This window comes from Brachyhypopomus gauderio, unplaced genomic scaffold (assembly GCF_052324685.1).
Source record: "Brachyhypopomus gauderio isolate BG-103 unplaced genomic scaffold, BGAUD_0.2 sc278, whole genome shotgun sequence".
Classification (NCBI taxonomy): domain Eukaryota; kingdom Metazoa; phylum Chordata; class Actinopteri; order Gymnotiformes; family Hypopomidae; genus Brachyhypopomus; species Brachyhypopomus gauderio.
In genome coordinates this window covers 105,129-127,227 of record NW_027507099.1, presented here as the reverse complement: position 1 = coordinate 127,227, position 22,099 = coordinate 105,129, and the positions used below count along the sequence as shown (strand labels likewise).

The 22,099-nt window shown below is 41.5% G+C and overlaps 25 non-coding genes across 25 annotated transcripts; 12 read left to right on the top strand and 13 right to left on the bottom strand.

The window, feature by feature from the left end:
- Positions 1 to 1,090: 1,090 nt before the first annotated feature.
- On the top strand, positions 1,091 to 1,164 carry trnan-guu (transfer RNA asparagine (anticodon GUU)). The gene has a single exon. It is a non-coding gene; the product is annotated as a tRNA-Asn (tRNA).
- An 89-nt stretch (positions 1,165 to 1,253) lies between these two features.
- On the bottom strand, positions 1,254 to 1,326 carry trnak-cuu (transfer RNA lysine (anticodon CUU)). Its single transcript has one exon. It is a non-coding gene; the product is annotated as a tRNA-Lys (tRNA).
- Positions 1,327 to 2,480: 1,154 nt separating this feature from the next.
- Positions 2,481 to 2,554, top strand: trnan-guu (transfer RNA asparagine (anticodon GUU)). The gene has a single exon. It is a non-coding gene; the product is annotated as a tRNA-Asn (tRNA).
- An 89-nt stretch (positions 2,555 to 2,643) lies between these two features.
- trnak-cuu (transfer RNA lysine (anticodon CUU)) lies at positions 2,644 to 2,716 on the bottom strand. The gene has a single exon. It is a non-coding gene; the product is annotated as a tRNA-Lys (tRNA).
- A 1,154-nt stretch (positions 2,717 to 3,870) lies between these two features.
- On the top strand, positions 3,871 to 3,944 carry trnan-guu (transfer RNA asparagine (anticodon GUU)). Its single transcript has one exon. It is a non-coding gene; the product is annotated as a tRNA-Asn (tRNA).
- Positions 3,945 to 4,033: 89 nt separating this feature from the next.
- On the bottom strand, positions 4,034 to 4,106 carry trnak-cuu (transfer RNA lysine (anticodon CUU)). Its single transcript has one exon. It is a non-coding gene; the product is annotated as a tRNA-Lys (tRNA).
- A 1,154-nt stretch (positions 4,107 to 5,260) lies between these two features.
- On the top strand, positions 5,261 to 5,334 carry trnan-guu (transfer RNA asparagine (anticodon GUU)). Its single transcript has one exon. It is a non-coding gene; the product is annotated as a tRNA-Asn (tRNA).
- Positions 5,335 to 5,423: 89 nt separating this feature from the next.
- On the bottom strand, positions 5,424 to 5,496 carry trnak-cuu (transfer RNA lysine (anticodon CUU)). The gene has a single exon. It is a non-coding gene; the product is annotated as a tRNA-Lys (tRNA).
- Positions 5,497 to 6,650: 1,154 nt separating this feature from the next.
- trnan-guu (transfer RNA asparagine (anticodon GUU)) lies at positions 6,651 to 6,724 on the top strand. The gene has a single exon. It is a non-coding gene; the product is annotated as a tRNA-Asn (tRNA).
- An 89-nt stretch (positions 6,725 to 6,813) lies between these two features.
- On the bottom strand, positions 6,814 to 6,886 carry trnak-cuu (transfer RNA lysine (anticodon CUU)). The gene has a single exon. It is a non-coding gene; the product is annotated as a tRNA-Lys (tRNA).
- A 1,154-nt stretch (positions 6,887 to 8,040) lies between these two features.
- Positions 8,041 to 8,114, top strand: trnan-guu (transfer RNA asparagine (anticodon GUU)). Its single transcript has one exon. It is a non-coding gene; the product is annotated as a tRNA-Asn (tRNA).
- An 89-nt stretch (positions 8,115 to 8,203) lies between these two features.
- On the bottom strand, positions 8,204 to 8,276 carry trnak-cuu (transfer RNA lysine (anticodon CUU)). Its single transcript has one exon. It is a non-coding gene; the product is annotated as a tRNA-Lys (tRNA).
- Positions 8,277 to 9,430: 1,154 nt separating this feature from the next.
- On the top strand, positions 9,431 to 9,504 carry trnan-guu (transfer RNA asparagine (anticodon GUU)). Its single transcript has one exon. It is a non-coding gene; the product is annotated as a tRNA-Asn (tRNA).
- Positions 9,505 to 9,593: 89 nt separating this feature from the next.
- trnak-cuu (transfer RNA lysine (anticodon CUU)) lies at positions 9,594 to 9,666 on the bottom strand. The gene has a single exon. It is a non-coding gene; the product is annotated as a tRNA-Lys (tRNA).
- Positions 9,667 to 12,373: 2,707 nt separating this feature from the next.
- trnak-cuu (transfer RNA lysine (anticodon CUU)) lies at positions 12,374 to 12,446 on the bottom strand. The gene has a single exon. It is a non-coding gene; the product is annotated as a tRNA-Lys (tRNA).
- A 1,154-nt stretch (positions 12,447 to 13,600) lies between these two features.
- Positions 13,601 to 13,674, top strand: trnan-guu (transfer RNA asparagine (anticodon GUU)). The gene has a single exon. It is a non-coding gene; the product is annotated as a tRNA-Asn (tRNA).
- An 89-nt stretch (positions 13,675 to 13,763) lies between these two features.
- Positions 13,764 to 13,836, bottom strand: trnak-cuu (transfer RNA lysine (anticodon CUU)). The gene has a single exon. It is a non-coding gene; the product is annotated as a tRNA-Lys (tRNA).
- Positions 13,837 to 14,990: 1,154 nt separating this feature from the next.
- Positions 14,991 to 15,064, top strand: trnan-guu (transfer RNA asparagine (anticodon GUU)). Its single transcript has one exon. It is a non-coding gene; the product is annotated as a tRNA-Asn (tRNA).
- Positions 15,065 to 15,153: 89 nt separating this feature from the next.
- trnak-cuu (transfer RNA lysine (anticodon CUU)) lies at positions 15,154 to 15,226 on the bottom strand. The gene has a single exon. It is a non-coding gene; the product is annotated as a tRNA-Lys (tRNA).
- Positions 15,227 to 17,933: 2,707 nt separating this feature from the next.
- Positions 17,934 to 18,006, bottom strand: trnak-cuu (transfer RNA lysine (anticodon CUU)). The gene has a single exon. It is a non-coding gene; the product is annotated as a tRNA-Lys (tRNA).
- A 1,154-nt stretch (positions 18,007 to 19,160) lies between these two features.
- trnan-guu (transfer RNA asparagine (anticodon GUU)) lies at positions 19,161 to 19,234 on the top strand. The gene has a single exon. It is a non-coding gene; the product is annotated as a tRNA-Asn (tRNA).
- Positions 19,235 to 19,323: 89 nt separating this feature from the next.
- trnak-cuu (transfer RNA lysine (anticodon CUU)) lies at positions 19,324 to 19,396 on the bottom strand. Its single transcript has one exon. It is a non-coding gene; the product is annotated as a tRNA-Lys (tRNA).
- Positions 19,397 to 20,550: 1,154 nt separating this feature from the next.
- trnan-guu (transfer RNA asparagine (anticodon GUU)) lies at positions 20,551 to 20,624 on the top strand. The gene has a single exon. It is a non-coding gene; the product is annotated as a tRNA-Asn (tRNA).
- Positions 20,625 to 20,713: 89 nt separating this feature from the next.
- Positions 20,714 to 20,786, bottom strand: trnak-cuu (transfer RNA lysine (anticodon CUU)). Its single transcript has one exon. It is a non-coding gene; the product is annotated as a tRNA-Lys (tRNA).
- A 1,154-nt stretch (positions 20,787 to 21,940) lies between these two features.
- On the top strand, positions 21,941 to 22,014 carry trnan-guu (transfer RNA asparagine (anticodon GUU)). Its single transcript has one exon. It is a non-coding gene; the product is annotated as a tRNA-Asn (tRNA).
- The last annotated feature ends 85 nt before the right edge of the window (positions 22,015 to 22,099 follow it).

Sequence of the window (22,099 nt, the reverse complement as noted above, 5' to 3'; positions counted from 1 at the left end):
GCTATGTTTGTGGAATTTGTGCAGAAATTAAAGACCTTCACCCTTAAACATTCACTAAACCTGGTGCATGATCTCACATCCCAGAGATTGAGAATCTGGCAAACTAACAATCGAACTGGTCAGGTAACAGCAGCATTTGAAGTGGGGTCAAAAAGGTACCATTAAAGGCACTTGACATCCCAGCTCAGTTTCGTTGCATAGCCTCTTTATAGTTGTTGAAAAAACGTTTTGTAGCGGAAGAAAACATTAATTTACTGGAAGACAATCCAGTGATCGCTCTTAATATCAAAGTAAAACATGTACTCTGTCCTGATAAAATTTTGAGCATGTGCATTTCACCTTGGGATTTAAAGTGTTTCCCTTTAGTCTGAGTACATCAGCTGAAGGCAGCTTAACTTCTTTTTTGGTTCTTGAAGTCTTTTTTTATTCTCATCCGAAAGGCATAGCCTATTCTGTTCCAGAAAACATTGGGGATTCCAATGTATCAATGACCTAGTTGGGAAAATAATTGCTGAACTCTGTAATGATCCTGATCTCAGCAGTACCAAGTGCCACAAAGGTCCACAAATCAGTTTACTCATGTATTTTATTGCCTATGGTTTGGTTTGTAAATGTGTGTTGGTGATATGGATGCATTCATGATAGCACATTTCCTGGACAAAATGCGTCTTGGAGCAGCTCCTGCAGTGCTTCCATCAAATCTGTTTTGAATAGGTTTTGGGTGCATTTTCATAAATAATTTCAAAAGCGTCTTATCTAAGAGGACATAACCCTGCAACTGAAGGCAAGGGAGCTACACTGTGTAAACTGGTGAAAATCATACACATTCCGATGACTGGTGGACAAAAGGATCAAAACTTTGACAGGAAAAGGGTCTACAAACTGACCTTTTGTTTGAAGACCTGGAGGTCTTGACAAGTGAGAAATTGAAGGAAGGGCGAATTTTAGACAAGCTAGCAGAAAAGTGTGAGTGACATTGATGTTGCATCCTTTATGCATTGGCTCATTTCATCAAAAGCCAGCAAACAGGAGGAATGTGCTTGTTGGGTTTTTCTTTTGAGGAAGAACTATGTAAGCACAGCAGCATCTGGTCTCTGTGGCGCAATCGGTTAGCGCGTTCGGCTGTTAACCGAAAGGATGGTGGTTCGAGCCCACCCAGGGACGATGTATGTTCCTTTCTCTTCTTTTTTAGACGTATTTTGTGCAAACAGATTAACTAAATTTCAACATTTCACTCAAACAAATCAGCCTCTCGCCCAACGTGGGGCTCGAACCCACGACCCTGAGATTAAGAGTCTCATGCTCTACCGACTGAGCTAGCCGGGCGATTTTTGTAGGACCCCAAAGGCACTTGCTGTCGCCACATGTTGACATGTTGAGCAGGACCTGAGCTATGTTTGTGGAATTTGTGCAGAAATTAAAGACCTTCACCCTTAAACATTCACTAAACCTGGTGCATGATCTCACATCCCAGAGATTGAGAATCTGGCAAACTAACAATCGAACTGGTCAGGTAACAGCAGCATTTGAAGTGGGGTCAAAAAGGTACCATTAAAGGCACTTGACATCCCAGCTCAGTTTCGTTGCATAGCCTCTTTATAGTTGTTGAAAAAACGTTTTGTAGCGGAAGAAAACATTAATTTACTGGAAGACAATCCAGTGATCGCTCTTAATATCAAAGTAAAACATGTACTCTGTCCTGATAAAATTTTGAGCATGTGCATTTCACCTTGGGATTTAAAGTGTTTCCCTTTAGTCTGAGTACATCAGCTGAAGGCAGCTTAACTTCTTTTTTGGTTCTTGAAGTCTTTTTTTATTCTCATCCGAAAGGCATAGCCTATTCTGTTCCAGAAAACATTGGGGATTCCAATGTATCAATGACCTAGTTGGGAAAATAATTGCTGAACTCTGTTATGATCCTGATCTCAGCAGTACCAAGTGCCACAAAGGTCCACAAATCAGTTTACTCATGTATTTTATTGCCTATGGTTTGGTTTGTAAATGTGTGTTGGTGATATGGATGCATTCATGATAGCACATTTTCTGGACAAAATGCGTCTTGGAGCAGCTCCTGCAGTGCTTCCATCAAATCTGTTTTGAATAGGTTTTGGGTGCATTTTCACAAATAATTTCAAAAGCGTCTTATCTAAGACGACATAACCCTGCAACTGAAGGCAAGGGAGCTACACTGTGTAAACTGGTGAAAATCATACACATTCCGATGACTGGTGGACAAAAGGATCAAAACTTTGACAGGAAAAGGGTCTACAAACTGACCTTTTGTTTGAAGACCTGGAGGTCTTGACAAGTGAGAAATTGAAGGAAGGGCGAATTTTAGACAAGCTAGCAGAAAAGTGTGAGTGACATTGATGTTGCATCCTTTATGCATTGGCTCATTTCATCAAAAGCCAGCAAACAGGAGGAATGTGCTTGTTGGGTTTTTCTTTTGAGGAAGAACTATGTAAGCACAGCAGCATCTGGTCTCTGTGGCGCAATCGGTTAGCGCGTTCGGCTGTTAACCGAAAGGATGGTGGTTCGAGCCCACCCAGGGACGATGTATGTTCCTTTCTCTTCTTTTTTAGACGTATTTTGTGCAAACAGATTAACTAAATTTCAACATTTCACTCAAACAAATCAGCCTCTCGCCCAACGTGGGGCTCGAACCCACGACCCTGAGATTAAGAGTCTCATGCTCTACCGACTGAGCTAGCCGGGCGATTTTTGTAAGACCCCAAAGGCACTTGCTGTCGCCACATGTTGACATGTTGAGCAGGACCTGAGCTATGTTTGTGGAATTTGTGCAGAAATTAAAGACCTTCACCCTTAAACATTCACTAAACCTGGTGCATGATCTCACATCCCAGAGATTGAGAATCTGGCAAACTAACAATCGAACTGGTCAGGTAACAGCAGCATTTGAAGTGGGGTCAAAAAGGTACCATTAAAGGCACTTGACATCCCAGCTCAGTTTCGTTGCATAGCCTCTTTATAGTTGTTGAAAAAACGTTTTGTAGCGGAAGAAAACATTAATTTACTGGAAGACAATCCAGTGATCGCTCTTAATATCAAAGTAAAACATGTACTCTGTCCTGATAAAATTTTGAGCATGTGCATTTCACCTTGGGATTTAAAGTGTTTCCCTTTAGTCTGAGTACATCAGCTGAAGGCAGCTTAACTTCTTTTTTGGTTCTTGAAGTCTTTTTTTATTCTCATCCGAAAGGCATAGCCTATTCTGTTCCAGAAAACATTGGGGATTCCAATGTATCAATGACCTAGTTGGGAAAATAATTGCTGAACTCTGTAATGATCCTGATCTCAGCAGTACCAAGTGCCACAAAGGTCCACAAATCAGTTTACTCATGTATTTTATTGCCTATGGTTTGGTTTGTAAATGTGTGTTGGTGATATGGATGCATTCATGATAGCACATTTCCTGGACAAAATGCGTCTTGGAGCAGCTCCTGCAGTGCTTCCATCAAATCTGTTTTGAATAGGTTTTGGGTGCATTTTCATAAATAATTTCAAAAGCGTCTTATCTAAGAGGACATAACCCTGCAACTGAAGGCAAGGGAGCTACACTGTGTAAACTGGTGAAAATCATACACATTCCGATGACTGGTGGACAAAAGGATCAAAACTTTGACAGGAAAAGGGTCTACAAACTGACCTTTTGTTTGAAGACCTGGAGGTCTTGACAAGTGAGAAATTGAAGGAAGGGCGAATTTTAGACAAGCTAGCAGAAAAGTGTGAGTGACATTGATGTTGCATCCTTTATGCATTGGCTCATTTCATCAAAAGCCAGCAAACAGGAGGAATGTGCTTGTTGGGTTTTTCTTTTGAGGAAGAACTATGTAAGCACAGCAGCATCTGGTCTCTGTGGCGCAATCGGTTAGCGCGTTCGGCTGTTAACCGAAAGGATGGTGGTTCGAGCCCACCCAGGGACGATGTATGTTCCTTTCTCTTCTTTTTTAGACGTATTTTGTGCAAACAGATTAACTAAATTTCAACATTTCACTCAAACAAATCAGCCTCTCGCCCAACGTGGGGCTCGAACCCACGACCCTGAGATTAAGAGTCTCATGCTCTACCGACTGAGCTAGCCGGGCGATTTTTGTAGGACCCCAAAGGCACTTGCTGTCGCCACATGTTGACATGTTGAGCAGGACCTGAGCTATGTTTGTGGAATTTGTGCAGAAATTAAAGACCTTCACCCTTAAACATTCACTAAACCTGGTGCATGATCTCACATCCCAGAGATTGAGAATCTGGCAAACTAACAATCGAACTGGTCAGGTAACAGCAGCATTTGAAGTGGGGTCAAAAAGGTACCATTAAAGGCACTTGACATCCCAGCTCAGTTTCGTTGCATAGCCTCTTTATAGTTGTTGAAAAAACGTTTTGTAGCGGAAGAAAACATTAATTTACTGGAAGACAATCCAGTGATCGCTCTTAATATCAAAGTAAAACATGTACTCTGTCCTGATAAAATTTTGAGCATGTGCATTTCACCTTGGGATTTAAAGTGTTTCCCTTTAGTCTGAGTACATCAGCTGAAGGCAGCTTAACTTCTTTTTTGGTTCTTGAAGTCTTTTTTTATTCTCATCCGAAAGGCATAGCCTATTCTGTTCCAGAAAACATTGGGGATTCCAATGTATCAATGACCTAGTTGGGAAAATAATTGCTGAACTCTGTTATGATCCTGATCTCAGCAGTACCAAGTGCCACAAAGGTCCACAAATCAGTTTACTCATGTATTTTATTGCCTATGGTTTGGTTTGTAAATGTGTGTTGGTGATATGGATGCATTCATGATAGCACATTTTCTGGACAAAATGCGTCTTGGAGCAGCTCCTGCAGTGCTTCCATCAAATCTGTTTTGAATAGGTTTTGGGTGCATTTTCACAAATAATTTCAAAAGCGTCTTATCTAAGACGACATAACCCTGCAACTGAAGGCAAGGGAGCTACACTGTGTAAACTGGTGAAAATCATACACATTCCGATGACTGGTGGACAAAAGGATCAAAACTTTGACAGGAAAAGGGTCTACAAACTGACCTTTTGTTTGAAGACCTGGAGGTCTTGACAAGTGAGAAATTGAAGGAAGGGCGAATTTTAGACAAGCTAGCAGAAAAGTGTGAGTGACATTGATGTTGCATCCTTTATGCATTGGCTCATTTCATCAAAAGCCAGCAAACAGGAGGAATGTGCTTGTTGGGTTTTTCTTTTGAGGAAGAACTATGTAAGCACAGCAGCATCTGGTCTCTGTGGCGCAATCGGTTAGCGCGTTCGGCTGTTAACCGAAAGGATGGTGGTTCGAGCCCACCCAGGGACGATGTATGTTCCTTTCTCTTCTTTTTTAGACGTATTTTGTGCAAACAGATTAACTAAATTTCAACATTTCACTCAAACAAATCAGCCTCTCGCCCAACGTGGGGCTCGAACCCACGACCCTGAGATTAAGAGTCTCATGCTCTACCGACTGAGCTAGCCGGGCGATTTTTGTAGGACCCCAAAGGCACTTGCTGTCGCCACATGTTGACATGTTGAGCAGGACCTGAGCTATGTTTGTGGAATTTGTGCAGAAACTAAAGACCTTCACCCTTAAACATTCACTAAACCTGGTGCATGATCTCACATCCCAGAGATTGAGAATCTGGCAAACTAACAATGGAACTGGTCAGGTAACAGCAGCATTTGAAGTGGGGTCAAAAATGTACCATTAAAGGCACTTGACATCTCAGCTCAGTTTCGTTGCATAGCCTCTTTATAGTTGTTGAAAAAACGTTTTGTAGCGGAAGAAAACATTAATTTACTGGAAGACAATCTAGTGATCGCTCTTAATATCAAAGTAAAACATGTACTCTGTCCTGATAAAATTTTGAGCATGTGCATTTCACCTTGGGATTTAAAGTGTTTCCCTTTAGTCTGAGTACATCAGCTGAAGGCAGCTTAACTTCTTTTTTGGTTCTTGAAGTCTTTTTTTATTCTCATCCGAAAGGCATAGCCTATTCTGTTCCAGAAAACATTGGGGATTCCAATGTATCAATGACCTAGTTGGGAAAATAATTGCTGAACTCTGTTATGATCCTGATCTCAGCAGTACCAAGTGCCACAAAGGTCCACAAATCAGTTTACTCATGTATTTTATTGCCTATGGTTTGGTTTGTAAATGTGTGTTGGTGATATGGATGCATTCATGATAGCACATTTTCTGGACAAAATGCGTCTTGGAGCAGCTCCTGCAGTGCTTCCATCAAATCTGTTTTGAATAGGTTTTGGGTGCATTTTCACAAATAATTTCAAAAGCGTCTTATCTAAGACGACATAACCCTGCAACTGAAGGCAAGGGAGCTACACTGTGTAAACTGGTGAAAATCATACACATTCCGATGACTGGTGGACAAAAGGATCAAAACTTTGACAGGAAAAGGGTCTACAAACTGACCTTTTGTTTGAAGACCTGGAGGTCTTGACAAGTGAGAAATTGAAGGAAGGGCGAATTTTAGACAAGCTAGCAGAAAAGTGTGAGTGACATTGATGTTGCATCCTTTATGCATTGGCTCATTTCATCAAAAGCCAGCAAACAGGAGGAATGTGCTTGTTGGGTTTTTCTTTTGAGGAAGAACTATGTAAGCACAGCAGCATCTGGTCTCTGTGGCGCAATCGGTTAGCGCGTTCGGCTGTTAACCGAAAGGATGGTGGTTCGAGCCCACCCAGGGACGATGTATGTTCCTTTCTCTTCTTTTTTAGACGTATTTTGTGCAAACAGATTAACTAAATTTCAACATTTCACTCAAACAAATCAGCCTCTCGCCCAACGTGGGGCTCGAACCCACGACCCTGAGATTAAGAGTCTCATGCTCTACCGACTGAGCTAGCCGGGCGATTTTTGTAGGACCCCAAAGGCACTTGCTGTCGCCACATGTTGACATGTTGAGCAGGACCTGAGCTATGTTTGTGGAATTTGTGCAGAAATTAAAGACCTTCACCCTTAAACATTCACTAAACCTGGTGCATGATCTCACATCCCAGAGATTGAGAATCTGGCAAACTAACAATCGAACTGGTCAGGTAACAGCAGCATTTGAAGTGGGGTCAAAAAGGTACCATTAAAGGCACTTGACATCCCAGCTCAGTTTCGTTGCATAGCCTCTTTATAGTTGTTGAAAAAACGTTTTGTAGCGGAAGAAAACATTAATTTACTGGAAGACAATCCATTGATCACTCTTAATATCAAAGTAAAACATGTACTCTGTCCTGATAAAATTTTGAGCATGTGCATTTCACCTTGGGATTTAAAGTGTTTCCCTTTAGTCTGAGTACATCAGCTGAAGGCAGCTTAACTTCTTTTTTGGTTCTTGAAGTCTTTTTTTATTCTCATCCGAAAGGCATAGCCTATTCTGTTCCAGAAAACATTGGGGATTCCAATGTATCAATGACCTAGTTGGGAAAATAATTGCTGAACTCTGTAATGATCCTGATCTCAGCAGTACCAAGTGCCACAAAGGTCCACAAATCAGTTTACTCATGTATTTTATTGCCTATGGTTTGGTTTGTAAATGTGTGTTGGTGATATGGATGCATTCATGATAGCACATTTCCTGGACAAAATGCGTCTTGGAGCAGCTCCTGCAGTGCTTCCATCAAATCTGTTTTGAATAGGTTTTGGGTGCATTTTCATAAATAATTTCAAAAGCGTCTTATCTAAGAGGACATAACCCTGCAACTGAAGGCAAGGGAGCTACACTGTGTAAACTGGTGAAAATCATACACATTCCGATGACTGGTGGACAAAAGGATCAAAACTTTGACAGGAAAAGGGTCTACAAACTGACCTTTTGTTTGAAGACCTGGAGGTCTTGACAAGTGAGAAATTGAAGGAAGGGCGAATTTTAGACAAGCTAGCAGAAAAGTGTGAGTGACATTGATGTTGCATCCTTTATGCATTGGCTCATTTCATCAAAAGCCAGCAAACAGGAGGAATGTGCTGGTTGGGTTTTTCTTTTGAGGAAGAACTATGTAAGCACAGCAGCATCTGGTCTCTGTGGCGCAATCGGTTAGCGCGTTCGGCTGTTAACCGAAAGGATGGTGGTTCGAGCCCACCCAGGGACGATGTATGTTCCTTTCTCTTCTTTTTTAGACGTATTTTGTGCAAACAGATTAACTAAATTTCAACATTTCACTCAAACAAATCAGCCTCTCGCCCAACATGGGGCTCGAACCCACGACCCTGAGATTAAGAGTCTCATGCTCTACCGACTGAGCTAGCCGGGCGCTTTTTGTAGGACCCCAAAGGCACTTGCTGTCGCCACATGTTGACATGTTGAGCAGGACCTGAGCTATGTTTGTGGAATTTGTGCAGAAACTAAAGACCTTCACCCTTAAACATTCACTAAACCTGGTGCATGATCTCACATCCCAGAGATTGAGAATCTGGCAAACTAACAATGGAACTGGTCAGGTAACAGCAGCATTTGAAGTGGGGTCAAAAATGTACCATTAAAGGCACTTGACATCTCAGCTCAGTTTCGTTGCATAGCCTCTTTATAGTTGTTGAAAAAACGTTTTGTAGCGGAAGAAAACATTAATTTACTGGAAGACAATCTAGTGATCGCTCTTAATATCAAAGTAAAACATGTACTCTGTCCTGATAAAATTTTGAGCATGTGCATTTCACCTTGGGATTTAAAGTGTTTCCCTTTAGTCTGAGTACATCAGCTGAAGGCAGCTTAACTTCTTTTTTGGTTCTTGAAGTCTTTTTTTATTCTCATCCGAAAGGCATAGCCTATTCTGTTCCAGAAAACATTGGGGATTCCAATGTATCAATGACCTAGTTGGGAAAATAATTGCTGAACTCTGTTATGATCCTGATCTCAGCAGTACCAAGTGCCACAAAGGTCCACAAATCAGTTTACTCATGTATTTTATTGCCTATGGTTTGGTTTGTAAATGTGTGTTGGTGATATGGATGCATTCATGATAGCACATTTTCTGGACAAAATGCGTCTTGGAGCAGCTCCTGCAGTGCTTCCATCAAATCTGTTTTGAATAGGTTTTGGGTGCATTTTCACAAATAATTTCAAAAGCGTCTTATCTAAGAGGACATAACCCTGCAACTGAAAGCAAGGGAGCTACACTGTGTAAACTGGTGAAAATCATACACATTCCGATGACTGGTGGACAAAAGGATCAAAACTTTGACAGGAAAAGGGTCTACAAACTGACCTTTTGTTTGAAGACCTGCAGGTCTTGACAAGTGAGAAATTGAAGGAAGGGCGAATTTTAGACAAGCTAGCAGAAAATTGTGAGTGACATTGATGTTGCATCCTTTATGCATTGGCTCATTTCATCAAAAGCCAGCAAACAGGAGGAATGTGCTTGTTGGGTTTTTCTTTTGAGGAAGAACTATGTAAGCACAGCAGCATCTGGTCTCTGTGGCGCAATCGGTTAGCGCGTTCGGCTGTTAACCGAAAGGATGGTGGTTCGAGCCCACTCAGGGACGATGTATGTTCCTTTCTCTTCTTTTTTAGACGTATTTTGTGCAAACAGATTAACTAAATTTCAACATTTCACTCAAACAAATCAGCCTCTCGCCCAACGTGGGGCTCGAACCCACGACCCTGAGATTAAGAGTCTCATGCTCTACCGACTGAGCTAGCCGGGCGATTTTTGTAGGACCCCAAAGGCACTTGCTGTCGCCACATGTTGACATGTTGAGCAGGACCTGAGCTATGTTTGTGGAATTTGTGCAGAAACTAAAGACCTTCACCCTTAAACATTCACTAAACCTGGTGCATGATCTCACATCCCAGAGATTGAGAATCTGGCAAACTAACAATCGAACTGGTCAGGTAACAGCAGCATTTGAAGTGGGGTCAAAAATGTACCATTAAAGGCACTTGACATCTCAGCTCAGTTTCGTTGCATAGCCTCTTTATAGTTGTTGAAAAAACGTTTTGTAGCGGAAGAAAACATTAATTTACTGGAAGACAATCTAGTGATCGCTCTTAATATCAAAGTAAAACATGTACTCTGTCCTGATAAAATTTTGAGCATGTGCATTTCACCTTGGGATTTAAAGTGTTTCCCTTTAGTCTGAGTACATCAGCTGAAGGCAGCTTAACTTCTTTTTTGGTTCTTGAAGTCTTTTTTTATTCTCATCCGAAAGGCATAGCCTATTCTGTTCCAGAAAACATTGGGGATTCCAATGTATCAATGACCTAGTTGGGAAAATAATTGCTGAACTCTGTAATGATCCTGATCTCAGCAGTACCAAGTGCCACAAAGGTCCACAAATCAGTTTACTCATGTATTTTATTGCCTATGGTTTGGTTTGTAAATGTGTGTTGGTGATATGGATGCATTCATGATAGCACATTTTCTGGACAAAATGCGTCTTGGAGCAGCTCCTGCAGTGCTTCCATCAAATCTGTTTTGAATAGGTTTTGGGTGCATTTTCACAAATAATTTCAAAAGCGTCTTATCTAAGAGGACATAACCCTGCAACTGAAGGCAAGGGAGCTACACTGTGTAAACTGGTGAAAATCATACACATTCCGATGACTGGTGGACAAAAGGATCAAAACTTTGACAGGAAAAGGGTCTACAAACTGACCTTTTGTTTGAAGACCTGCAGGTCTTGACAAGTGAGAAACTGAAGGAAGGGCGAATTTTAGACAAGCTAGCAGAAAAGTGTGAGTGACATTGATGTTGCATCCTTTATGCATTGGCTCATTTCATCAAAAGCCAGCAAACAGGAGGAATGTGCTTGTTGGGTTTTTCTTTATAGGAAGAACTATGTAAGCACAGCAGCATCTGGTCTCTGTGGCGCAATCGGTTTGCGCGTTCGGCTGTTAACCGAAAGGATGGTGGTTCGAGCCCACCCAGGGACGATGTATGTTCCTTTCTCTTCTTTTTTAGACGTATTTTGTGCAAACAGATTAACTAAATTTCAACATTTCACTCAAACAAATCAGCCTCTCGCCCAACATGGGGCTCGAACTCACGACCCTGAGATTAAGAGTCTCATGCTCTACCGACTGAGCTAGCCGGGCGATTTTTGTAGGACCCCAAAGGCACTTGCTGTCGCCACATGTTGACATGTTGAGCAGGACCTGAGCTATGTTTGTGGAATTTGTGCAGAAATTAAAGACCTTCACCCTTAAACATTCACTAAACCTGGTGCATGATCTCACATCCCAGAGATTGAGAATCTGGCAAACTAACAATCGAACTGGTCAGGTAACAGCAGCATTTGAAGTGGGGTCAAAAAGGTACCATTAAAGGCACTTGACATCCCAGCTCAGTTTCGTTGCATAGCCTCTTTATAGTTGTTGAAAAAACGTTTTGTAGCGGAAGAAAACATTAATTTACTGGAAGACAATCCATTGATCACTCTTAATATCAAAGTAAAACATGTACTCTGTCCTGATAAAATTTTGAGCATGTGCATTTCACCTTGGGATTTAAAGTGTTTCCCTTTAGTCTGAGTACATCAGCTGAAGGCAGCTTAACTTCTTTTTTGGTTCTTGAAGTCTTTTTTTATTCTCATCCGAAAGGCATAGCCTATTCTGTTCCAGAAAACATTGGTGATTCCAATGTATCAATGACCTAGTTGGGAAAATAATTGCTGAACTCTGTAATGATCCTGATCTCAGCAGTACCAAGTGCCACAAAGGTCCACAAATCAGTTTACTCATGTATTTTATTGCCTATGGTTTGGTTTGTAAATGTGTGTTGGTGATATGGATGCATTCATGATAGCACATTTCCTGGACAAAATGCGTCTTGGAGCAGCTCCTGCAGTGCTTCCATCAAATCTGTTTTGAATAGGTTTTGGGTGCATTTTCATAAATAATTTCAAAAGCGTCTTATCTAAGAGGACATAACCCTGCAACTGAAGGCAAGGGAGCTACACTGTGTAAACTGGTGAAAATCATACACATTCCGATGACTGGTGGACAAAAGGATCAAAACTTTGACAGGAAAAGGGTCTACAAACTGACCTTTTGTTTGAAGACCTGGAGGTCTTGACAAGTGAGAAATTGAAGGAAGGGCGAATTTTAGACAAGCTAGCAGAAAAGTGTGAGTGACATTGATGTTGCATCCTTTATGCATTGGCTCATTTCATCAAAAGCCAGCAAACAGGAGGAATGTGCTTGTTGGGTTTTTCTTTTGAGGAAGAACTATGTAAGCACAGCAGCATCTGGTCTCTGTGGCGCAATCGGTTAGCGCGTTCGGCTGTTAACCGAAAGGATGGTGGTTCGAGCCCACCCAGGGATGATGTATGTTCCTTTCTCTTCTTTTTTAGACGTATTTTGTGCAAACAGATTAACTAAATTTCAACATTTCACTCAAACAAATCAGCCTCTCGCCCAACGTGGGGCTCGAACCCACGACCCTGAGATTAAGAGTCTCATGCTCTACCGACTGAGCTAGCCGGGCGATTTTTGTAGGACCCCAAAGGCACTTGCTGTCGCCACATGTTGACATGTTGAGCAGGACCTGAGCTATGTTTGTGGAATTTGTGCAGAAATTAAAGACCTTCACCCTTAAACATTCACTAAACCTGGTGCATGATCTCACATCCCAGAGATTGAGAATCTGGCAAACTAACAATCGAACTGGTCAGGTAACAGCAGCATTTGAAGTGGGGTCAAAAAGGTACCATTAAAGGCACTTGACATCCCAGCTCAGTTTCGTTGCATAGCCTCTTTATAGTTGTTGAAAAAACGTTTTGTAGCGGAAGAAAACATTAATTTACTGGAAGACAATCCATTGATCACTCTTAATATCAAAGTAAAACATGTACTCTGTCCTGATAAAATTTTGAGCATGTGCATTTCACCTTGGGATTTAAAGTGTTTCCCTTTAGTCTGAGTACATCAGCTGAAGGCAGCTTAACTTCTTTTTTGGTTCTTGAAGTCTTTTTTTATTCTCATCCGAAAGGCATAGCCTATTCTGTTCCAGAAAACATTGGGGATTCCAATGTATCAATGACCTAGTTGGGAAAATAATTGCTGAACTCTGTAATGATCCTGATCTCAGCAGTACCAAGTGCCACAAAGGTCCACAAATCAGTTTACTCATGTATTTTATTGCCTATGGTTTGGTTTGTAAATGTGTGTTGGTGATATGGATGCATTCATGATAGCACATTTCCTGGACAAAATGCGTCTTGGAGCAGCTCCTGCAGTGCTTCCATCAAATCTGTTTTGAATAGGTTTTGGGTGCATTTTCATAAATAATTTCAAAAGCGTCTTATCTAAGAGGACATAACCCTGCAACTGAAGGCAAGGGAGCTACACTGTGTAAACTGGTGAAAATCATACACATTCCGATGACTGGTGGACAAAAGGATCAAAACTTTGACAGGAAAAGGGTCTACAAACTGACCTTTTGTTTGAAGACCTGGAGGTCTTGACAAGTGAGAAATTGAAGGAAGGGCGAATTTTAGACAAGCTAGCAGAAAAGTGTGAGTGACATTGATGTTGCATCCTTTATGCATTGGCTCATTTCATCAAAAGCCAGCAAACAGGAGGAATGTGCTGGTTGGGTTTTTCTTTTGAGGAAGAACTATGTAAGCACAGCAGCATCTGGTCTCTGTGGCGCAATCGGTTAGCGCGTTCGGCTGTTAACCGAAAGGATGGTGGTTCGAGCCCACCCAGGGACGATGTATGTTCCTTTCTCTTCTTTTTTAGACGTATTTTGTGCAAACAGATTAACTAAATTTCAACATTTCACTCAAACAAATCAGCCTCTCGCCCAACATGGGGCTCGAACCCACGACCCTGAGATTAAGAGTCTCATGCTCTACCGACTGAGCTAGCCGGGCGCTTTTTGTAGGACCCCAAAGGCACTTGCTGTCGCCACATGTTGACATGTTGAGCAGGACCTGAGCTATGTTTGTGGAATTTGTGCAGAAACTAAAGACCTTCACCCTTAAACATTCACTAAACCTGGTGCATGATCTCACATCCCAGAGATTGAGAATCTGGCAAACTAACAATGGAACTGGTCAGGTAACAGCAGCATTTGAAGTGGGGTCAAAAATGTACCATTAAAGGCACTTGACATCTCAGCTCAGTTTCGTTGCATAGCCTCTTTATAGTTGTTGAAAAAACGTTTTGTAGCGGAAGAAAACATTAATTTACTGGAAGACAATCTAGTGATCGCTCTTAATATCAAAGTAAAACATGTACTCTGTCCTGATAAAATTTTGAGCATGTGCATTTCACCTTGGGATTTAAAGTGTTTCCCTTTAGTCTGAGTACATCAGCTGAAGGCAGCTTAACTTCTTTTTTGGTTCTTGAAGTCTTTTTTTATTCTCATCCGAAAGGCATAGCCTATTCTGTTCCAGAAAACATTGGGGATTCCAATGTATCAATGACCTAGTTGGGAAAATAATTGCTGAACTCTGTTATGATCCTGATCTCAGCAGTACCAAGTGCCACAAAGGTCCACAAATCAGTTTACTCATGTATTTTATTGCCTATGGTTTGGTTTGTAAATGTGTGTTGGTGATATGGATGCATTCATGATAGCACATTTTCTGGACAAAATGCGTCTTGGAGCAGCTCCTGCAGTGCTTCCATCAAATCTGTTTTGAATAGGTTTTGGGTGCATTTTCACAAATAATTTCAAAAGCGTCTTATCTAAGAGGACATAACCCTGCAACTGAAAGCAAGGGAGCTACACTGTGTAAACTGGTGAAAATCATACACATTCCGATGACTGGTGGACAAAAGGATCAAAACTTTGACAGGAAAAGGGTCTACAAACTGACCTTTTGTTTGAAGACCTGCAGGTCTTGACAAGTGAGAAATTGAAGGAAGGGCGAATTTTAGACAAGCTAGCAGAAAATTGTGAGTGACATTGATGTTGCATCCTTTATGCATTGGCTCATTTCATCAAAAGCCAGCAAACAGGAGGAATGTGCTTGTTGGGTTTTTCTTTTGAGGAAGAACTATGTAAGCACAGCAGCATCTGGTCTCTGTGGCGCAATCGGTTAGCGCGTTCGGCTGTTAACCGAAAGGATGGTGGTTCGAGCCCACTCAGGGACGATGTATGTTCCTTTCTCTTCTTTTTTAGACGTATTTTGTGCAAACAGATTAACTAAATTTCAACATTTCACTCAAACAAATCAGCCTCTCGCCCAACGTGGGGCTCGAACCCACGACCCTGAGATTAAGAGTCTCATGCTCTACCGACTGAGCTAGCCGGGCGATTTTTGTAGGACCCCAAAGGCACTTGCTGTCGCCACATGTTGACATGTTGAGCAGGACCTGAGCTATGTTTGTGGAATTTGTGCAGAAACTAAAGACCTTCACCCTTAAACATTCACTAAACCTGGTGCATGATCTCACATCCCAGAGATTGAGAATCTGGCAAACTAACAATCGAACTGGTCAGGTAACAGCAGCATTTGAAGTGGGGTCAAAAATGTACCATTAAAGGCACTTGACATCTCAGCTCAGTTTCGTTGCATAGCCTCTTTATAGTTGTTGAAAAAACGTTTTGTAGCGGAAGAAAACATTAATTTACTGGAAGACAATCTAGTGATCGCTCTTAATATCAAAGTAAAACATGTACTCTGTCCTGATAAAATTTTGAGCATGTGCATTTCACCTTGGGATTTAAAGTGTTTCCCTTTAGTCTGAGTACATCAGCTGAAGGCAGCTTAACTTCTTTTTTGGTTCTTGAAGTCTTTTTTTATTCTCATCCGAAAGGCATAGCCTATTCTGTTCCAGAAAACATTGGGGATTCCAATGTATCAATGACCTAGTTGGGAAAATAATTGCTGAACTCTGTAATGATCCTGATCTCAGCAGTACCAAGTGCCACAAAGGTCCACAAATCAGTTTACTCATGTATTTTATTGCCTATGGTTTGGTTTGTAAATGTGTGTTGGTGATATGGATGCATTCATGATAGCACATTTTCTGGACAAAATGCGTCTTGGAGCAGCTCCTGCAGTGCTTCCATCAAATCTGTTTTGAATAGGTTTTGGGTGCATTTTCACAAATAATTTCAAAAGCGTCTTATCTAAGAGGACATAACCCTGCAACTGAAGGCAAGGGAGCTACACTGTGTAAACTGGTGAAAATCATACACATTCCGATGACTGGTGGACAAAAGGATCAAAACTTTGACAGGAAAAGGGTCTACAAACTGACCTTTTGTTTGAAGACCTGCAGGTCTTGACAAGTGAGAAACTGAAGGAAGGGCGAATTTTAGACAAGCTAGCAGAAAAGTGTGAGTGACATTGATGTTGCATCCTTTATGCATTGGCTCATTTCATCAAAAGCCAGCAAACAGGAGGAATGTGCTTGTTGGGTTTTTCTTTATAGGAAGAACTATGTAAGCACAGCAGCATCTGGTCTCTGTGGCGCAATCGGTTTGCGCGTTCGGCTGTTAACCGAAAGGATGGTGGTTCGAGCCCACCCAGGGACGATGTATGTTCCTTTCTCTTCTTTTTTAGACGTATTTTGTGCAAACAGATTAACTAAATTTCAACATTTCACTCAAACAAATCAGCCTCTCGCCCAACATGGGGCTCGAACTCACGACCCTGAGATTAAGAGTCTCATGCTCTACCGACTGAGCTAGCCGGGCGATTTTTGTAGGACCCCAAAGGCACTTGCTGTCGCCACATGTTGACATGTTGAGCAGGACCTGAGCTATGTTTGTGGAATTTGTGCAGAAATTAAAGACCTTCACCCTTAAACATTCACTAAACCTGGTGCATGATCTCACATCCCAGAGATTGAGAATCTGGCAAACTAACAATCGAACTGGTCAGGTAACAGCAGCATTTGAAGTGGGGTCAAAAAGGTACCATTAAAGGCACTTGACATCCCAGCTCAGTTTCGTTGCATAGCCTCTTTATAGTTGTTGAAAAAACGTTTTGTAGCGGAAGAAAACATTAATTTACTGGAAGACAATCCATTGATCACTCTTAATATCAAAGTAAAACATGTACTCTGTCCTGATAAAATTTTGAGCATGTGCATTTCACCTTGGGATTTAAAGTGTTTCCCTTTAGTCTGAGTACATCAGCTGAAGGCAGCTTAACTTCTTTTTTGGTTCTTGAAGTCTTTTTTTATTCTCATCCGAAAGGCATAGCCTATTCTGTTCCAGAAAACATTGGTGATTCCAATGTATCAATGACCTAGTTGGGAAAATAATTGCTGAACTCTGTAATGATCCTGATCTCAGCAGTACCAAGTGCCACAAAGGTCCACAAATCAGTTTACTCATGTATTTTATTGCCTATGGTTTGGTTTGTAAATGTGTGTTGGTGATATGGATGCATTCATGATAGCACATTTCCTGGACAAAATGCGTCTTGGAGCAGCTCCTGCAGTGCTTCCATCAAATCTGTTTTGAATAGGTTTTGGGTGCATTTTCATAAATAATTTCAAAAGCGTCTTATCTAAGAGGACATAACCCTGCAACTGAAGGCAAGGGAGCTACACTGTGTAAACTGGTGAAAATCATACACATTCCGATGACTGGTGGACAAAAGGATCAAAACTTTGACAGGAAAAGGGTCTACAAACTGACCTTTTGTTTGAAGACCTGGAGGTCTTGACAAGTGAGAAATTGAAGGAAGGGCGAATTTTAGACAAGCTAGCAGAAAAGTGTGAGTGACATTGATGTTGCATCCTTTATGCATTGGCTCATTTCATCAAAAGCCAGCAAACAGGAGGAATGTGCTTGTTGGGTTTTTCTTTTGAGGAAGAACTATGTAAGCACAGCAGCATCTGGTCTCTGTGGCGCAATCGGTTAGCGCGTTCGGCTGTTAACCGAAAGGATGGTGGTTCGAGCCCACCCAGGGATGATGTATGTTCCTTTCTCTTCTTTTTTAGACGTATTTTGTGCAAACAGATTAACTAAATTTCAACATTTCACTCAAACAAATCAGCCTCTCGCCCAACGTGGGGCTCGAACCCACGACCCTGAGATTAAGAGTCTCATGCTCTACCGACTGAGCTAGCCGGGCGATTTTTGTAGGACCCCAAAGGCACTTGCTGTCGCCACATGTTGACATGTTGAGCAGGACCTGAGCTATGTTTGTGGAATTTGTGCAGAAATTAAAGACCTTCACCCTTAAACATTCACTAAACCTGGTGCATGATCTCACATCCCAGAGATTGAGAATCTGGCAAACTAACAATCGAACTGGTCAGGTAACAGCAGCATTTGAAGTGGGGTCAAAAAGGTACCATTAAAGGCACTTGACATCCCAGCTCAGTTTCGTTGCATAGCCTCTTTATAGTTGTTGAAAAAACGTTTTGTAGCGGAAGAAAACATTAATTTACTGGAAGACAATCCATTGATCACTCTTAATATCAAAGTAAAACATGTACTCTGTCCTGATAAAATTTTGAGCATGTGCATTTCACCTTGGGATTTAAAGTGTTTCCCTTTAGTCTGAGTACATCAGCTGAAGGCAGCTTAACTTCTTTTTTGGTTCTTGAAGTCTTTTTTTATTCTCATCCGAAAGGCATAGCCTATTCTGTTCCAGAAAACATTGGGGATTCCAATGTATCAATGACCTAGTTGGGAAAATAATTGCTGAACTCTGTAATGATCCTGATCTCAGCAGTACCAAGTGCCACAAAGGTCCACAAATCAGTTTACTCATGTATTTTATTGCCTATGGTTTGGTTTGTAAATGTGTGTTGGTGATATGGATGCATTCATGATAGCACATTTCCTGGACAAAATGCGTCTTGGAGCAGCTCCTGCAGTGCTTCCATCAAATCTGTTTTGAATAGGTTTTGGGTGCATTTTCACAAATAATTTCAAAAGCGTCTTATCTAAGACGACATAACCCTGCAACTGAAGGCAAGGGAGCTACACTGTGTAAACTGGTGAAAATCATACACATTCCGATGACTGGTGGACAAAAGGATCAAAACTTTGACAGGAAAAGGGTCTACAAACTGACCTTTTGTTTGAAGACCTGGAGGTCTTGACAAGTGAGAAATTGAAGGAAGGGCGAATTTTAGACAAGCTAGCAGAAAAGTGTGAGTGACATTGATGTTGCATCCTTTATGCATTGGCTCATTTCATCAAAAGCCAGCAAACAGGAGGAATGTGCTTGTTGGGTTTTTCTTTTGAGGAAGAACTATGTAAGCACAGCAGCATCTGGTCTCTGTGGCGCAATCGGTTAGCGCGTTCGGCTGTTAACCGAAAGGATGGTGGTTCGAGCCCACCCAGGGACGATGTATGTTCCTTTCTCTTCTTTTTTAGACGTATTTTGTGCAAACAGATTAACTAAATTTCAACATTTCACTCAAACAAATCAGCCTCTCGCCCAACGTGGGGCTCGAACCCACGACCCTGAGATTAAGAGTCTCATGCTCTACCGACTGAGCTAGCCGGGCGATTTTTGTAGGACCCCAAAGGCACTTGCTGTCGCCACATGTTGACATGTTGAGCAGGACCTGAGCTATGTTTGTGGAATTTGTGCAGAAACTAAAGACCTTCACCCTTAAACATTCACTAAACCTGGTGCATGATCTCACATCCCAGAGATTGAGAATCTGGCAAACTAACAATGGAACTGGTCAGGTAACAGCAGCATTTGAAGTGGGGTCAAAAAGGTACCATTAAAGGCACTTGACATCTCAGCTCAGTTTCGTTGCATAGCCTCTTTATAGTTGTTGAAAAAACGTTTTGTAGCGGAAGAAAACATTAATTTACTGGAAGACAATCTAGTGATCGCTCTTAATATCAAAGTAAAACATGTACTCTGTCCTGATAAAATTTTGAGCATGTGCATTTCACCTTGGGATTTAAAGTGTTTCCCTTTAGTCTGAGTACATCAGCTGAAGGCAGCTTAACTTCTTTTTTGGTTCTTGAAGTCTTTTTTTATTCTCATCCGAAAGGCATAGCCTATTCTGTTCCAGAAAACATTGGGGATTCCAATGTATCAATGACCTAGTTGGGAAAATAATTGCTGAACTCTGTTATGATCCTGATCTCAGCAGTACCAAGTGCCACAAAGGTCCACAAATCAGTTTACTCATGTATTTTATTGCCTATGGTTTGGTTTGTAAATGTGTGTTGGTGATATGGATGCATTCATGATAGCACATTTTCTGGACAAAATGCGTCTTGGAGCAGCTCCTGCAGTGCTTCCATCAAATCTGTTTTGAATAGGTTTTGGGTGCATTTTCACAAATAATTTCAAAAGCGTCTTATCTAAGAGGACATAACCCTGCAACTGAAAGCAAGGGAGCTACACTGTGTAAACTGGTGAAAATCATACACATTCCGATGACTGGTGGACAAAAGGATCAAAACTTTGACAGGAAAAGGGTCTACAAACTGACCTTTTGTTTGAAGACCTGCAGGTCTTGACAAGTGAGAAATTGAAGGAAGGGCGAATTTTAGACAAGCTAGCAGAAAATTGTGAGTGACATTGATGTTGCATCCTTTATGCATTGGCTCATTTCATCAAAAGCCAGCAAACAGGAGGAATGTGCTTGTTGGGTTTTTCTTTTGAGGAAGAACTATGTAAGCACAGCAGCATCTGGTCTCTGTGGCGCAATCGGTTAGCGCGTTCGGCTGTTAACCGAAAGGATGGTGGTTCGAGCCCACTCAGGGACGATGTATGTTCCTTTCTCTTCTTTTTTAGACGTATTTTGTGCAAACAGATTAACTAAATTTCAACATTTCACTCAAACAAATCAGCCTCTCGCCCAACGTGGGGCTCGAACCCACGACCCTGAGATTAAGAGTCTCATGCTCTACCGACTGAGCTAGCCGGGCGATTTTTGTAGGACCCCAAAGGCACTTGCTGTCGCCACATGTTGACATGTTGAGCAGGACCTGAGCTATGTTTGTGGAATTTGTGCAGAAACTAAAGACCTTCACCCTTAAACATTCACTAAACCTGGTGCATGATCTCACATCCCAGAGATTGAGAATCTGGCAAACTAACAATCGAACTGGTCAGGTAACAGCAGCATTTGAAGTGGGGTCAAAAATGTACCATTAAAGGCACTTGACATCTCAGCTCAGTTTCGTTGCATAGCCTCTTTATAGTTGTTGAAAAAACGTTTTGTAGCGGAAGAAAACATTAATTTACTGGAAGACAATCTAGTGATCACTCTTAATATCAAAGTAAAACATGTACTCTGTCCTGATAAAATTTTGAGCATGTGCATTTCACCTTGGGATTTAAAGTGTTTCCCTTTAGTCTGAGTACATCAGCTGAAGGCAGCTTAACTTCTTTTTTGGTTCTTGAAGTCTTTTTTTATTCTCATCCGAAAGGCATAGCCTATTCTGTTCCAGAAAACATTGGGGATTCCAATGTATCAATGACCTAGTTGGGAAAATAATTGCTGAACTCTGTAATGATCCTGATCTCAGCAGTACCAAGTGCCACAAAGGTCCACAAATCAGTTTACTCATGTATTTTATTGCCTATGGTTTGGTTTGTAAATGTGTGTTGGTGATATGGATGCATTCATGATAGCACATTTTCTGGACAAAATGCGTCTTGGAGCAGCTCCTGCAGTGCTTCCATGAAATCTGTTTTGAATAGGTTTTGGGTGCATTTTCACAAATAATTTCAAAAGCGTCTTATCTAAGAGGACATAACCCTGCAACTGAAGGCAAGGGAGCTACACTGTGTAAACTGGTGAAAATCATACACATTCCGATGACTGGTGGACAAAAGGATCAAAACTTTGACAGGAAAAGGGTCTACAAACTGACCTTTTGTTTGAAGACCTGCAGGTCTTGACAAGTGAGAAACTGAAGGAAGGGCGAATTTTAGACAAGCTAGCAGAAAAGTGTGAGTGACATTGATGTTGCATCCTTTATGCATTGGCTCATTTCATCAAAAGCCAGCAAACAGGAGGAATGTGCTTGTTGGGTTTTTCTTTTGAGGAAGAACTATGTAAGCACAGCAGCATCTGGTCTCTGTGGCGCAATCGGTTAGCGCGTTCGGCTGTTAACCGAAAGGATGGTGGTTCGAGCCCACCCAGGGACGATGTATGTTCCTTTCTCTTCTTTTTTAGACGTATTTTGTGCAAACAGATTAACTAAATTTCAACATTTCACTCAAACAAATCAGC